Below are 14,715 nucleotides of genomic sequence, written 5' to 3' on the forward strand. Positions count from 1 at the left end.
AATATAAAGGTTAACTGTCAATGAGGTAAATCTGGGAATCAAAATCAAGATTAAAGTTTATTTGTAACAAATAATGTTTAATGTTATTACAAGAAAAAAACACAAGCCTTGAAAAGTGTTTCTCGATTGGGAAAAGGAAAACAAAGTGAATCAAGATTTAATTGCAATCAAGTATTCGATAAAAGTTATTACAATAGATCGATACAAAATTTTGCGATTCTCATTAAATTCAATGGTAGAACCTGGTTAGTGTCATTAAAATTGATATTAAAATGATGATGATCTTTGGTTGAAAGGAAAGAGAGACAATTTTGTTGATCAATAAAGGGATGAAAATGATGATGATGATGATCTGATTGAATTTTTGTTAAAGTAAGAAAGGATAAGCAAAAAGAGTGAAAAGTATAAAGAGGAAGATAAACACGCGTTCAATGAATTTTACATAACTTTTATCTTATTTTTTTTCTCTTCTTTTCATATTTTTCTTCATCATCTTTTACATTCATCATCATCAAGAACTTATAACTTGCCCTGTCACTTTTGCTATCAATAATATTATGGCAAGAAAAGGGAAAGAAGAAAAAGAAGAAAAAATGAAAGCCCAAAATTGACAAATGACTTTTTTTATGCAAACACAGGCTTTTGATGGTTTCTTCAATCATTATAGTCATTCAAAATAATAATCATCTGGAGGGTAAAACAAGATACAGCATTCAACCCTTTTCAAGATACAAGGTTGTGTAATAATAGATGCCTGCTTCAAACGTCAATCCAAGTAAAATGCAATATTTATTAGAGTTAAATCAACTTTAGTCAACTGATATAACCATTGAGATGAATACACTTTTTGTCAAATCACACATAATCATTGACAAGACTTTAAACTTAGTAAAAATTTCGCACAATTGGCAACTCAATTATCCAAAATTCAAGAAATGCTTCGATTAAGAAAATATTTGAACCTTGTTCGAAGCTACTTATTTCTTTGAAGCAAGGCCATCTGACGCTGGCCATTTAAAATCGAGCTGTAGCCCAATTAAATGGGTGTAATTGTATAAGTTACTTGTAAATTTAAGAACGAGATCGAGGTAATATGACCTGCGATGCTAAAAGAAGTAAGTGGAAAGGGTTATCCTATCGAGCCATGAGTAGGAAATTTATGCATTTGTAGGAGCATCCATGCCAATCTCACATCTTCATTAGTTGAATAATCCATATCACACTCGTTTAATACGGGCAAACGGTGGTTTGATAATAATTGGGCTCTATGATTGTGCATTTTTGCATCATTCCTAGCTTTTTTATTACAAATATAAAGATCGAGATACGAAAATTATAGCAGTATTCATAACAATTCTAAGAAAATCTTAATAGTAAAACATTTTCCGCAAATGACGATTCGCAAAAAAAAGAATTTGATGAAGTCTGAACAGATTCAACATATCATCACACAAAATATGAATTAATTACAATTTCCTTGCAGTTGAACGCATGAAGAGATAAATAGGGAGAAAGTTCCAAAACATGATTGAAACTACAAAAAGAACTACAGCGTCTCTAAGGCAAGTGGCGATCTGTGAGTCCTCGTTGAGTCAGTTTGAGTCCTCGTTGAGTATGATCTTACGCCAACCCACTAAATGGAGAAACTGTCAGTTACAAAAGTATATTTGACCGCATTTTCAATTAACGTTTGGAAACTATTCGTTCTGTCTCTTGTCTACAGTCTCTTTTCAGTTCATATTTTCTTTTTTGTGTCATATGAAAAATGAGTTTGAATCCATCTATATCGGCTTGTGCATCTGATGGTGCGTATTCAATCGAAAAAGTAGAGTGTTGTATGTATGGCCCTGGACCAAGTATTCCATCCAATGTCTTTTGTTTGACGAAGTGGAGTCCAACCTGGGTTCCTTGGAGCGAAATCCATATCGATGCCGACCCAATATCAGCATTACCAAAACTTCAACCATTTGATAAAAAAATCTGGGAGGAGTTTGCAAGCATTCAAGCAACCAAGAATCATTCGACTATGAAATACACATGCAGATGGTGCGAACATGGAAGTAATGACAAATCGAATATCAACAAGCACGAAAAGCGGTGTAATGTTGTTGGAGCTCCAGGTCATGTCCATAACAAAAAGTGCAAAAACTGTCCTGAACCGCCCACCTATACAAGACGAGAAGATGCTCGACACAAAAACAAAGGACGTCCTCGCACGAAGAATTGATGCTCACTTTTCTCTTAGTGATTAATAAACTGGTTTTGTAACTGAAATGTTTTTACTGATACCATTTGTGACGAAATGTCACAAACAACTGATCCTCTCTGCACACACTCATTCTCATCCATTTTCACTCCTTCTCCAAAACTCGATTTTGCCCTTACCTTGACCCCCAAAGGGGGAAAACATGATAACAAGTGTTTTTCCTTATTATACAAAGCCAATAATGGTTCAGTGGTGAGTTTAGTTTTAATGGAATCAAACGCCTTCTGTTGTGAATCTGACCAAATGAAACTTTCATTCTTGCAGAGAAGTTTGGTGAGCGGACGACTCAAGCTTGCAAAGTCTGGGATGAACTTTCTGTAATAATTGGCAAGTCCAAGAAATCGTCGAACTTGTTTTACAGTGGTTGGAGCTGGAAATTCTCGGACAGAAGCTGTTTTCTTTGGTGAAGGTTGAACTATGTTCTCCTTGATCAGATGACCCAGGTATTCAACTTCCGTCTGAAGAAAGCTGCATTTTGCTACCTTTAGTTTAATGTGATGTTTTCGGAACGTGTCAAAAACTTGTTTCAAAATTCGTAGGTGTTCGACCTTGGTTTTTGTGTAAATGATGACATCATCTAAATAGTTGATTACACCGTTGTACAGGAGCGGAGATAGGACTCGTTGCAAAATACGTTGAAATGTGGCTGGAGCGTTCTTTAGACCGAAGGGCATGACAAGCCACTCGAAATGGCCTTGATGCGTGATAAAAGCGGTTTTTTCGACACATTTGGGATCCATCTGAATGTGCCAATAACCCCAAGCAACATCGAGAGTGGTGAAGTATTTGCAACCCTGAAGGCGATCAATTATTTCAGAGATGATTGGAAGCGGCATTTTATCATCTATCGTGATATTATTTAGACGTCTATAGTCTATACACATTCTAGAAGTGCCGTCTTTCTTAGGTACAAGTGTGACAGGAAAAGCCCAAGGACTAGTGCTTTCCCGAATGAGATTTTTCTCTTTTAATTCTTGAATTTGTCTATTGATTTCATCGTATTCTGATTGTGGACGACGATAGTAGCGGAGTTGTATTGGTGGATGTGGAATTGTATTGATTTGGTGAGATTCAATATCAATTTTGCCAATATCGGTTTCGGAATTAGAGAAAACATCTGAATACATTTCTACGAGTTTATTTATATCTTGAGTTTGTTCAATTTGAGCGGAAAACGTGGTTTGACTTGGAAGGTTTACAATTTGTTGGTTGGTATAATTAGGGATAAAGATTCGATTGGAAGTGTTTGGACAACTTATGGAGATCTGTTGATCTGTTTTAGTTTTTGGTGAACATCGATATCGAAAAGTTCGCCAATGTCAATACCAATAAGGACTGGCTGACGAATTGGAAAAATGTGGAATAGCACATTTCGAGTTGTTGGACCGATTGTGAGATCAACTTGTGCCGTGCCATTCGTAAAAATTGACCCGTGTAGCTGGTTAACGGAGATAGTATTGGTGCTCATTGGTTTAATGCCTAATACTTTTGAAGCAGCTAAACTCAATATGGATATATTGGAGCCGGTGTCTGGAGTCATTACAATTTCTTTTCCGTTTATTTGGCCGAGAAAATTTATAAGACTAGGAAATGATGTGGTTGCAAGAGCTTGTGCATGGGACGAAGTAGCTGTTTGAGTTTCACCAGAAGTGGAGGGACGATTAGGGCATTCCCTATGCCAGTGAAATTCAGTTTTGCCTAAGTTGGTGCAATATTTACAAGGTGTGCGGGGTTTCTTATTATAATCAAAAGATTTTGCTTCAGTAGCAAACGTTTTCGCAGAAGGTTTAGTAGAGGCGTTAGTTGAAGATAGTGATTCTTTGGAATCTATCGAACGTAGTTCCATTTTCAAGGCGATATTCAACCATTGCTCTAAAGTTGTGGGATCGGCAGCGTCAAAATACATTTTCCAGCTGGATGGTAGACCCTCTGTGAGCTGTTGTATTTTGTCGGATTCGTTTAAAGCGGTACAAGCAAGAAGTTTGGTTTTTGCCGAGTAATAATCCCGTATCGAGGAATCGCGGAGATACAATTTCTGAGCTTGAATCAGAGGATTGCGGACGTTTTGCGTGAATCGTTGGGTTATTTTACTCTTCACGCTAGTATAGGCAAACCGACCATCAGTACATTCTTCTGCGAAGAATTCGAGAGCTTTACCCTTTAGGTAATACATAAGTTTGAGCTTTCGATCATCATCTTTTGGGATGTGCAGTTCATAAAGCTTGAACCAAGATTCAATGCGAATTTCATTTATTTCACCCCCATATTTATCAAGTCTGTCTGTATTTGTGACAGGTTGTTCGGTTGGAGGAGTTGTTGGTGCCATTGTGTAAATTTTATTTATTCAGGAGATGGAAAACAAAACCGGTGAGTTACAAAAAGTTATTGGAAAAACTTCTTATGCAAGAGATTGAGACCGTCAGATGGAGAAGGATTAGATTTTTCGTCTGCAGAAGAATGAGACGCAAAGCGGATTGCACGAGCTGCTAAAAGCGAAGACCTGGTCAAAAGATGTTGGGACTCCTGACGGACTTCAATCGCGTTTAAAGCAGCTGTTGCGTCGGATTTTGATGTAAATTTTCGCTTCTTTACTTCTTCCTCTTGCTGATGTGCCTCTCTGGCTTTGGCTAAACCTTCTTGGTAGGTTCGAGCAGCGAGTTTGGTTATTTTGCGGGCTTGGCGAGCAAGATGGTTTGTCTGGAGGGTGGAAGTTCTGCCCTCTTTGGAAGCCGCCTCAAAGTCAGACTGCCTCTTCCGTTTGAGTGCAAGACGCTTGCGTTGAGCACGTGTTGTTCCCCCCGAGTTAGACTGGAGACCAGATGAACCAGGAGTTGGTTCAGCAGGTGACAGAGCAGTCGAGTCAAAAGAAGAGTACGTGGCAGGAGCGGAAGACAAGGCAGACGAGTCTACAGAAGACTGAGTGGCAAGAGCAGAGGACAAGGCAGATGAAGATTGCGTGTTAGGAGCAGAAGATGGATCGTCTGATTCAGGATCGGTCAAGTGAATCGGTGATGGCAAAGGAGTTCGATCAAAATCGAAAGACTCAATAGACGGCAGGTTTGGAGTGGAGCAGCGTTCAGGAGTAGCTGCAGGAGACGAAACCGGAGTCAATGAGTCAGGAGATTGACCAGACGAAACGGATAAGCCAAGACGAGAAGATGAATCAGAGTCAGAAGCAGACGAGGATCCAGACGAGCAAGATGAGCAGGACGAGGACGAAGACATGGACCAGAAGATCAGTATGAGATCAGAGCCAGGAGAAGTCAGTCCAAGAGCAGAAAGTCAGACAAACGAGAGACTCAGGAACGGAAAGCAAGTCAGGAAGGACGAACAGGAGCCAAAAGAGAGCCAAGAAGTAGCTGGAAGGCCAAACCAAGGCAGGAAAAAGGTCAGTTGATGATCGACCAGCCAAGGAGAAGGACCAGAGACAGCAAAAAGGCAGGAAAGACCAAAAAGACAGGTGAAAAACAGGACCAGAGCGTAGGAAACGGCCAAAGGACAGGTTAGACCAGCAGCGACTGCGCCAAATGTGACTGGAGAACAGGATCAGCGAGAACTGGAGCTGATTTGGTGAGGAGGCACTCTGGGGTTCAGTCAGGTTGGACTGATTCCGCCAGAGGTAGACTTAGTAATAAGTGAGCAGGTTAAAGATGAAGAACTAAGTGATTTATTCTCTCAAAAGTTATGATTTATATACAAATGAATGAGGGAGCAAAGAGAATGCTATTGGACCCTTAGACGGTCAGAAAAACACTTGTTATCATGTTTTCCCCCTTTGGGGGTCAAGGTAAGGGCAAAATCGAGTTTTGGAGAAGGAGTGAAAATGGATGAGAATGAGTGTGTGCAGAGAGGATCAGTTGTTTGTGACATTTCGTCACACCATTATTTAAATACAATAAAATAAGATGAAACTTTTGTTTTGAATTATTTGCATGATGATAATTATGATGAAATTATGATTAAATGGTTTTCAATTAAATTCTGGTACCGGTACCAGATATTATTAAGCATAAAAATAGGAAATGGACGAATTCATATGCTGGTAATTGATCAACTGGTAATAAATACAGCCTCGCAAGCTCATTCAACGATGCATAGAAATATTTTAACCGTATAAGTATTCGAGTAGGATGTGTATGGCATGAACTGCATATGCTGAGATTGTGCTTATGATGCAAAGGATTTTCTTCACGAATCAAAATATGCAGATTTATCCGAAACTGCAAAAGATTTATGATAACAATTTAGTTCAAACGCACTAAAACAAACGCTGCCTGATGATAAGTGAAAAACAACGTTTGTAGCAATAGCTAATCAACAGTCTTGAATTCATATGATGTTCAAACGATCAATAACATGACTGGTGAGGTGACAGAGGAAATGTGCTTTGTATTTAAGAGCCAACTGGTTAGGCAAAAGAGTTTCTTAAACCTCGAGATATTGTGTTGCATACACCAAAGCTGGCATGGTTACTGTAACATTGGCCGATCAAATGTCTTCGGCAGTAACATGAATCTGAAGCATTTTGGATTGTCGATTTCTTTTCAGGTCACCTTCTTTTGATTCGAATTACCGTAGACAATGACATGCTTTTTCGAACTCTGTCTGCTTGGTTCAACTTGCTGATCGCAACCTTCAAATAATTTGCTATTCAATAGAAAGCCTCTGTTGAAAACTTTACTTCATAGCATTTTTGCTGTGAAGTTCGAGTGCTGTTTGATCCAACTGAACACTATTATATCATTTTATACAATAATAAACAGTCAGTTGTGTTCACTATTGTCCAAACTCTTGATATTACGGCTTGGCTACGTTCAATACCAGCAAGAGTAATTACGAAACTTTCACTAACATGATAATTTGTTTGCGATAACTAGATTCGCAAGATTTTTTGCTGTGAAAGTTATTCTTCTCTCATATGTACTTTTTCATTTTTAGATGTGTTGTAATATATGAATGCGAATAGAACGAAAATGAATGATCATGATTAGATAGTTGAAATTCACGAAATAATAAAGAAAAGCTATGAAGGCACATAAACAGCTAGAAACTAAGTTTGGACTTTCGATTGACCTTATAGAAATCTGTATCGGGCCCAAAATTGTTATCTGGGGTGAACAAATGTATATGGCACAACCTGTTCAGATAGCTGCGCAATTAACAAAAATATGCAAAACTATGGCTATTTGTTTGAAGTCGCTAATCATTCGACAATTATTCTATAAGTCGTTGGAAAATGAAATCATTATGATGGAAAAACTTGATCAACATGATAACAAAAATGTTTTAAGTTTATTGAAAAATAAAGTTTGGATTATCGGTTGTTCAAATATAAATTAACAAAGAAAAGGAAAATAAATTATGGTCATGGGACCAGATATTAAAGTAAAGTGATGATAATTATGAAGCATATTAAGATGTTTAGTTCATCTTGATTGGTCGAGAGTAGAAGAGTAATCAACGAAGACTCAGTTTAAGTTTAGTAAGAGTGCAAAGGAAGGCCAATAATCTATTTACAATGATGTAAGTATATTTAAAGAAAGATTTCTAAGCAAACGGTTATTAAGATTTGATAAACACGTGGTTTAGAATATTTTTATAATAAGATGCATTTTGATAATTGTTTGTCCTGGTGGAGATATAAGCTATTGATAGAAAATATACAAATAAAAATTTGCAAACTGTAGGGGGATCAGGGCCACAACAATAATTAGCAGTTTTTCGCCTTGTGCTGGGCACTTTGTTCATACTGCTACCTGTTTGTGTTCATAACATACGAACATTTTATGCTAACACCTCATATTTTTCGCGCTTCCGCAGTTCGGAAAACTCTGTTCTAAAAGTTCTGACCCTCAGGGTCATTCAGCGTCACAGTTTGTCACAGATCAAAAATTAAATCCTTATGGAAGATGCCCGGATTTTTGGCCAAATAATTATTCATTAACTAAAAGTATCAAAATACTCTTATTTGATCAGCATATGTGAACATGTAACAAGCATCAAATCATCTAAAAAAGTTGAATTAACTTGATTTTTGAACTTGTGATTCAGCAATCTGCGGAAGCGCATGGTTTTGATATGAGGCCTGTAGAGTCAAACGCAGGTGAGTTATGACCACAAACAAGTAGAACACTGTTTTTAATGAATAGAAGTGATTAAAAAGTTATCGATTTTTACCTGTAAAGTTCCAGATTGAAAGGGATTTGAAAAGTTGATTTTATTTCTTATTATCTTTTTATTGATAGTACAACAAGCAATTTCGCTATCCATTTTTCACGATCTGTTAAACAATGAAAACAACAGAATTGATTATTACGTTTTAATCAAACAAGTTTTATTTGAAGCAAAATTTTCAACAACTTATAATGTGCGAAAAGTATCAATTGAATAAACTTCAAGCATATTAAACACATATATTTTCATCCCAATCGCACAATAATAATAATGCCGATAATAATGAGCCTCCCAGTGAGAATAGTATTATCATTATAATTCACTTTTCATCCTCATTATTAATCATCTCTTTAAACATTTCAGACAGATTAAGAAGCAAAAGTGTTCGTGATTTAGAATAAGATTCTAATTATTGATTGATCAAACTTTTCATTTTGCTTCAATCAATAGTTAATTTGTTTTGTGAAGTTGAAAAGATTGCAATTTTGTACTAAACTTGCAAAATAAGGTTTAAATAACATTTCCATAGTAACTCAATGTTACATTCAATTTGCTTCTCACTCGTCGTACTCTCTATAATAATCAATAAGATAATTGTAATTATTCATGATTGATCTTTTCATCGATTATTTTTTTCTGTTAATAGAAATAACAATAATAATAAAAGTAATTCATGATGATCATATTTGCTCATCATGTCGAGTATTAAATGGCTGGGAAGAGAGTGAAGAGATGGCAAAGAAAAGTTATAATCATAATGATAATAGTAAATAGTAATGAGTTGGAAAAATTTATTTGATGAGTTTGGTGAAACTGTTTATTACTTTTCAACTGTTGTTGCTATTACGTTTTGGGTTCCAGCATTTTGTCATGATAACAACAATAAAAACCAACAATAGTTATCTTGGGAGTGTTTGAGTGTTAAAATGATGAGAGTGAGAGGAAACTGCATCATGATGATAACCATGATGTTGATAATAAGAGGCGAGAAGAAGAAAAGATCTTACATTGAATTTTATTTTTGGATTTACTTTTCTTCCTTTTTTCTCTCCTTTCTACTCAACAGCAATTGATAAGTCCAATTGATGAGAATAAAAATGAGGATGAAGATGAAGATGAGGATGAATGTTTGAAAAGGAGACTGTGATTTGCCTTCGAAAACTTTAGTCAATCGGATTAATACAAGATTTTTATTTTTATATCTTTTTCGCTGTTAGGTTGAGTTGCATTGAAAGTGTTGATGATAAAGTCACAGAAGAAAGATGAAGATGAAAAGGGGAAAAGAAGATGAAAAAGTGATAAAAAGGAAAGAGTTAGATTTATCTAAATAAGAATAATGATGATTACAGTTTTGAATCATTCAGATGGCATTACCTTTTATCGTCGATCTTTGTTAACCATTTTATTGATTCAAAGTAATAAAAGTCAATCGGAAATTTGGAGGAAACTTTTCCATCGAAAATACGAACAGATAAACTTTGAATAAGAATATTGCTGAGAAATGTTTCAAGCGAACTCACTGATAGAATTAATGATTTTCAGTTCGAAGGGAAAACTTTGATCACGAATCTATCCAAAAACGGAAAGCTAAAGATTTGTATTTTGATGGAAAAATTTTAAATTCCAAGAGTTGAAGTTCGAAGTAGAAAACTTTTGAGAGATTTATCGAAGAATCAATGCTTTTCAGAAATCATCAAATCGAGGAAAAGATCTGATCATAAATTTTCGAAAAACAGAAAAAGCCTTTCGATCAGGATTTTGCACGAAATTCGGAGAAAAATTAGAGAAAATTTCGACTGAATTGGAGCAGATGAAGTTGTTTCATGAACTTTTCCGAAGAAATTAATGATTTGCTAAGAATTTTCAGTTCGATAGAAAAAATTTCCATGAAAACTTTTGGCATGAATTATTGGAAAAGTGAAAGATTTTTCAGGATTTTGTGGCAAAATTGAAAAACTTGGAATTTCGAATCCTTTATCAATTTTATCTGACGAAAAAATGGAACTTTTTGGAGAACTAAACAGGAGAACATTTAAATATTGAATTTGCAAGTTCTGTTGTCGACAGCCTTTTGAAGCTAAAAATTGATTAATTTTAAAATTATTTCATTTCCATAACCAAATTGGAATTTAATTTGATCATTAAATTTTACTTTTCCAATGTGAAAACTCTTTTATTTGGAACAAAATTTGATTCCAATTTACATATTGTTTTGCCTTTTCCTTTTCCAGTGACTTTTCCTTTTTCTCATTTTATTCCCTTCCATTATGTAAAGATGGAAAAGATTGAAAAGATTTCTTGAATCTCAATTAGATTTCACCTTAAACCTGACAATTGCATCGTTTCCGTTTCACTGATAAATTACCCTTTACTCTTTATCTAAAAATAAAGGCGAAACTAGAAAAAGAATAATAATGAAAACTGAAATTCAAAACATAATGTTCAATTTAAATTTGGTATAAAATTGTGATTTGAAGGGAGAGACCAAGTAATGAAGAAAAGAGTAAAGAAATTTTCCAATTTAAAGTGAAACAATTTCTTCTTAATGCTAACCATTATAATAACATTATCATAACTGGGAGTGAATTTGAATATTTCACTTTGTCCAGTAAACCATTGAGACTGCCCATTGGACAGTAACTATTAATATTATTATCGCTTGCGATTATAATAATAACTCTGACAAGTTTAAAACATTTTCATCATTCGATCATAAATTATGTTGAAAAGAGTCGAATGTGAAAAGAAGTGAAAAAGTTGATTTATTATGATAATCAAAGAGTGTTTCCCTTTAATTGAATGTTAATCAGTTGAACTATAAACTGATTAATATTGAGCGTAAAATGTTAACGATAATTGTGTTCCTTTGTAGACTGTTGATTGAACCCTTTTCCCTCAATGTTGAAATGTTGATGAGATGATAATAAAGGAGAGGAGAAAAAAGAGTTTCATTATAAATTAGTCATGAAGGTGGAGTTTGAATGAAGAGGAAGGAGATGAGGGAAGATGAAGAGGAAAGGGTGAAATGAATTGTTTAAACTCATTTAATTTGGATAATAATGAAAATCTGTGAATTTCTTATTAATTTATTCAAATGTTGCCAATGAGGTTGATGGAAGTGCTGGGAATGAAAATGGCAAATAATGAGATGTTGTAAAGAGAAAAGTAGTTTTCAATGTTAAAGAGGAAACTGATTGTTGATGTGATGAGAATTGGATGAAAATTTATGTTTCAACATTTTCCTTCTCATCAAATACTTCATTTTTAATTCATTATTTATACGCAAATGCATCTTTCAACTTTTTTTCATATGATGATGATAATAAGGAAAAGAGTTAACAGAAAATATATTTCAAGAAGATGAGGAGCAAAGGCAATCAAGTATTAAAAGGAAGAAGATGAAGATGAAGAAAAAAGGGTTTTCTCATCATTTGCTTTTCCTAATGCAGCTAATATCCAATGTGCATAATGATCTTCCTCTTTGTGCACAAAGAGTTGTCTTCGTCATCTTCATCTTCCATTGTGAGTCTTATTAAAAAAATGTCTTCAGGCACAATCAACCGAATAACCCTGTTCGTGGAATGGCAAAGGAAGGGGAAAAAAGAGAAAAGAAAAGTTATCAAAATTTTCAACTTTTACTTTTCATTATTTTCCTTTTTTTTATGCTCAACAGCAATAACAATAATCAATGAAAATGGTTTGAAAGTAAAGAATGAAAAAAGTACAGAAACATGAATGATAACGATAATGACGATAATGATGATAATAATGATAATAAAAGGTAATAATAATAAAATTCCCTATCATTACCTGGATATTTTTTTCTCTTCACCAGGTTAGTCAATTTGCTCATTTTGCATCATTTGCTTCAAGCATTTCATTGATCATTTCATCTTCATAATCATTATTATCATATTTTGGTTTCTCTCCATTTCTCATCATTTTTCGAGTAAAGGGCAAACCCAAGTGAATTTTTGATTCAAAAGAAGAGGGAAAAAGTGGAAACTGTTTTTTTCTTCTTCTCGCATCTTGTTGTTCATCTTGTTACATGGAAACAGATGAACAACAAAAGGCCAAAAAGATAGATCACTTTCATCATTTGACGAGTCAACCCACATTCATCATTAATCAAGCAGAGTCATCGTTCCACCTTCACCTCCTCCTTATCATCAGTCTTACCCCATTCGCCTGAACCTCTTTTCATCAAACTTCAAGTTTCAATGTTAACCATTCAGTTTCATCTTTTGCGATATTTTCTTTTCAACTTTTCTCTTTAGACGATCAGGATGAGGATGAGAAGATAATTTTAAAAGATATGCAAATGGATTCAAATTTCTTTAGGCTTTACTCCCAATTGTTTGCTTAATAACAAACATTTAGCTAAACTCTTCTTCATCCTTTTTCTGCTTCTTTTTTCTTCTTCTTCTCATGTTAGACCGATGATGAGAGGAGCACGCACCTTGCAACTGGCTTCAGCCTTTTATACCAACATTTCCGAGTCACTTTCCCTTTCGGATCATGTTAATGATAATAATGATGATTTGGTGATCTGTTTTTCAACTTTACTTCCAATCAACATAATCATCTTGCTCTGCTTTTCCAACATCACTTTCATTACAGATTGTGCAGAAACAGTAAAGTATTAATATAACACAAAAAACAAAGATGAAGACTGAAGACTGTAAGTTGAAAAAATGATGATCAAGAAAAGGTACAAAAGAAGAAGAAAAAATTTCGCTTTTCCTATTATTATTTTTCTTCTCTTACTTTCTTCTTGTAATCATAATAATGATAATAATAATGATAATGATGATAATTTTACCTTAGATTTTTGAAGGGAACTTCAACAGAACGAGAAATAAACGTAATAATAAACTTTTCCTTCTTTCCCTTTATTACTTTGTGTGTGTGATTAGTTGAGATTGTAGGGTAACCACTGTTGTTATTGTTGTTGTTGTATATAATTTGATCATCATTCTCATCCTCCCCATCATCCTCCTCTTTTTCATCCTCACATATTATTTTCACAATGAGGAATGAAGGCGAAAAAAAAGAAACTCTAACCTCCCATTTTTGGGCCAATATTTTCAAGAGACACTTGATTCTGGTTAAAAAATGAAAAATAAATAAAAGTCTCAATATTTTTCCTCTTCAAACTTCACTTTAAACCTTTCAAGTTTATCATCATCTATAGACGATAATCAATGATAATTTTTATGATAATTAATCCAAACTTGACTTAGACTCTCTTTAACTCAACCTTTTAAAGAAAGACTTTCATCTCAACTCTTTCACTCATCCTTTTCATCTTCAACTCACTCTTCATCTTCTGCGCGATTCTCTTCCTCATTTCACCGTTCAACAGAGAATGGGCAAGTTTCCTTCATCAGTTTTCAACACAAGAATCTGAGAAAAAAAAGTCTTCTCCAAGTTGATTCCCTAACATCAGTGACTCTCAACCCTTTAAACCCAATCTGTAAACCCAAAAAGAATCGAAAAAAAAAAGTTCGAAAGAAAAAATTTTCCTTGTTATTCAAGTTTTGGTTACTAAACCAATCTAAACGAATCCCTTTACCATCTCTTCATCAGTCTCATCTTCCTCATCATCCTCCTAATCATCTTTCCCCTCTCATTTACTCTCTCATTCACTGTTATTGCCATTATTATTATTGCTATTACGATTATTATTAACAATCTTTAACATTATTATCATTATCATTATTATCATTATTATTATCATCGCTATTATCATTATCATCTTTACTATTATTATAATCATTATTATTTGTTTCTTGCCTGTTTGTTTGCTTTCACTGGCTCATTGTATGCTATCCAATCAATTGCAGTAATAATTGCTTTAATATTTTTTCAAGACTAGTAATTATTATAGTTCCGTAATAATAATATTATTAAAAATAGTAATAGTAATAATAGTAATAGAGAGAGGAAAAAAATAAATAAGAAATAATGATAATCATTGGAAAGATTCATCTCGTTCTCATTAGATTTGAATTTGCTTCACTTTCAATACCTTTCCATTTGATTTGCAGTGAATCTGTAACTAAAGCAACCTAAAAGCATGGTTAACATTATTTTATAATTATTATAATTGTCTTGGTGATATAATTTATTTTAATTTTATTTTCCTTTGCCGGATTATAATTTATATTCAACCTTAAACCTGGTTCTTTCATTATTATTATCATCTTTATTATGATTATGCTCTTCTTACTGCTATTGCCATTACCATTACCATTATTATTATTGCTGCCTTC

Source organism: Tetranychus urticae, chromosome 3, assembly GCF_039701765.1.
Source record: "Tetranychus urticae isolate SD_2017Ah chromosome 3, NJAU_TeUrti_SD_1.0, whole genome shotgun sequence".
NCBI classification, from domain to species: Eukaryota; Metazoa; Arthropoda; class Arachnida; order Trombidiformes; family Tetranychidae; genus Tetranychus; species Tetranychus urticae.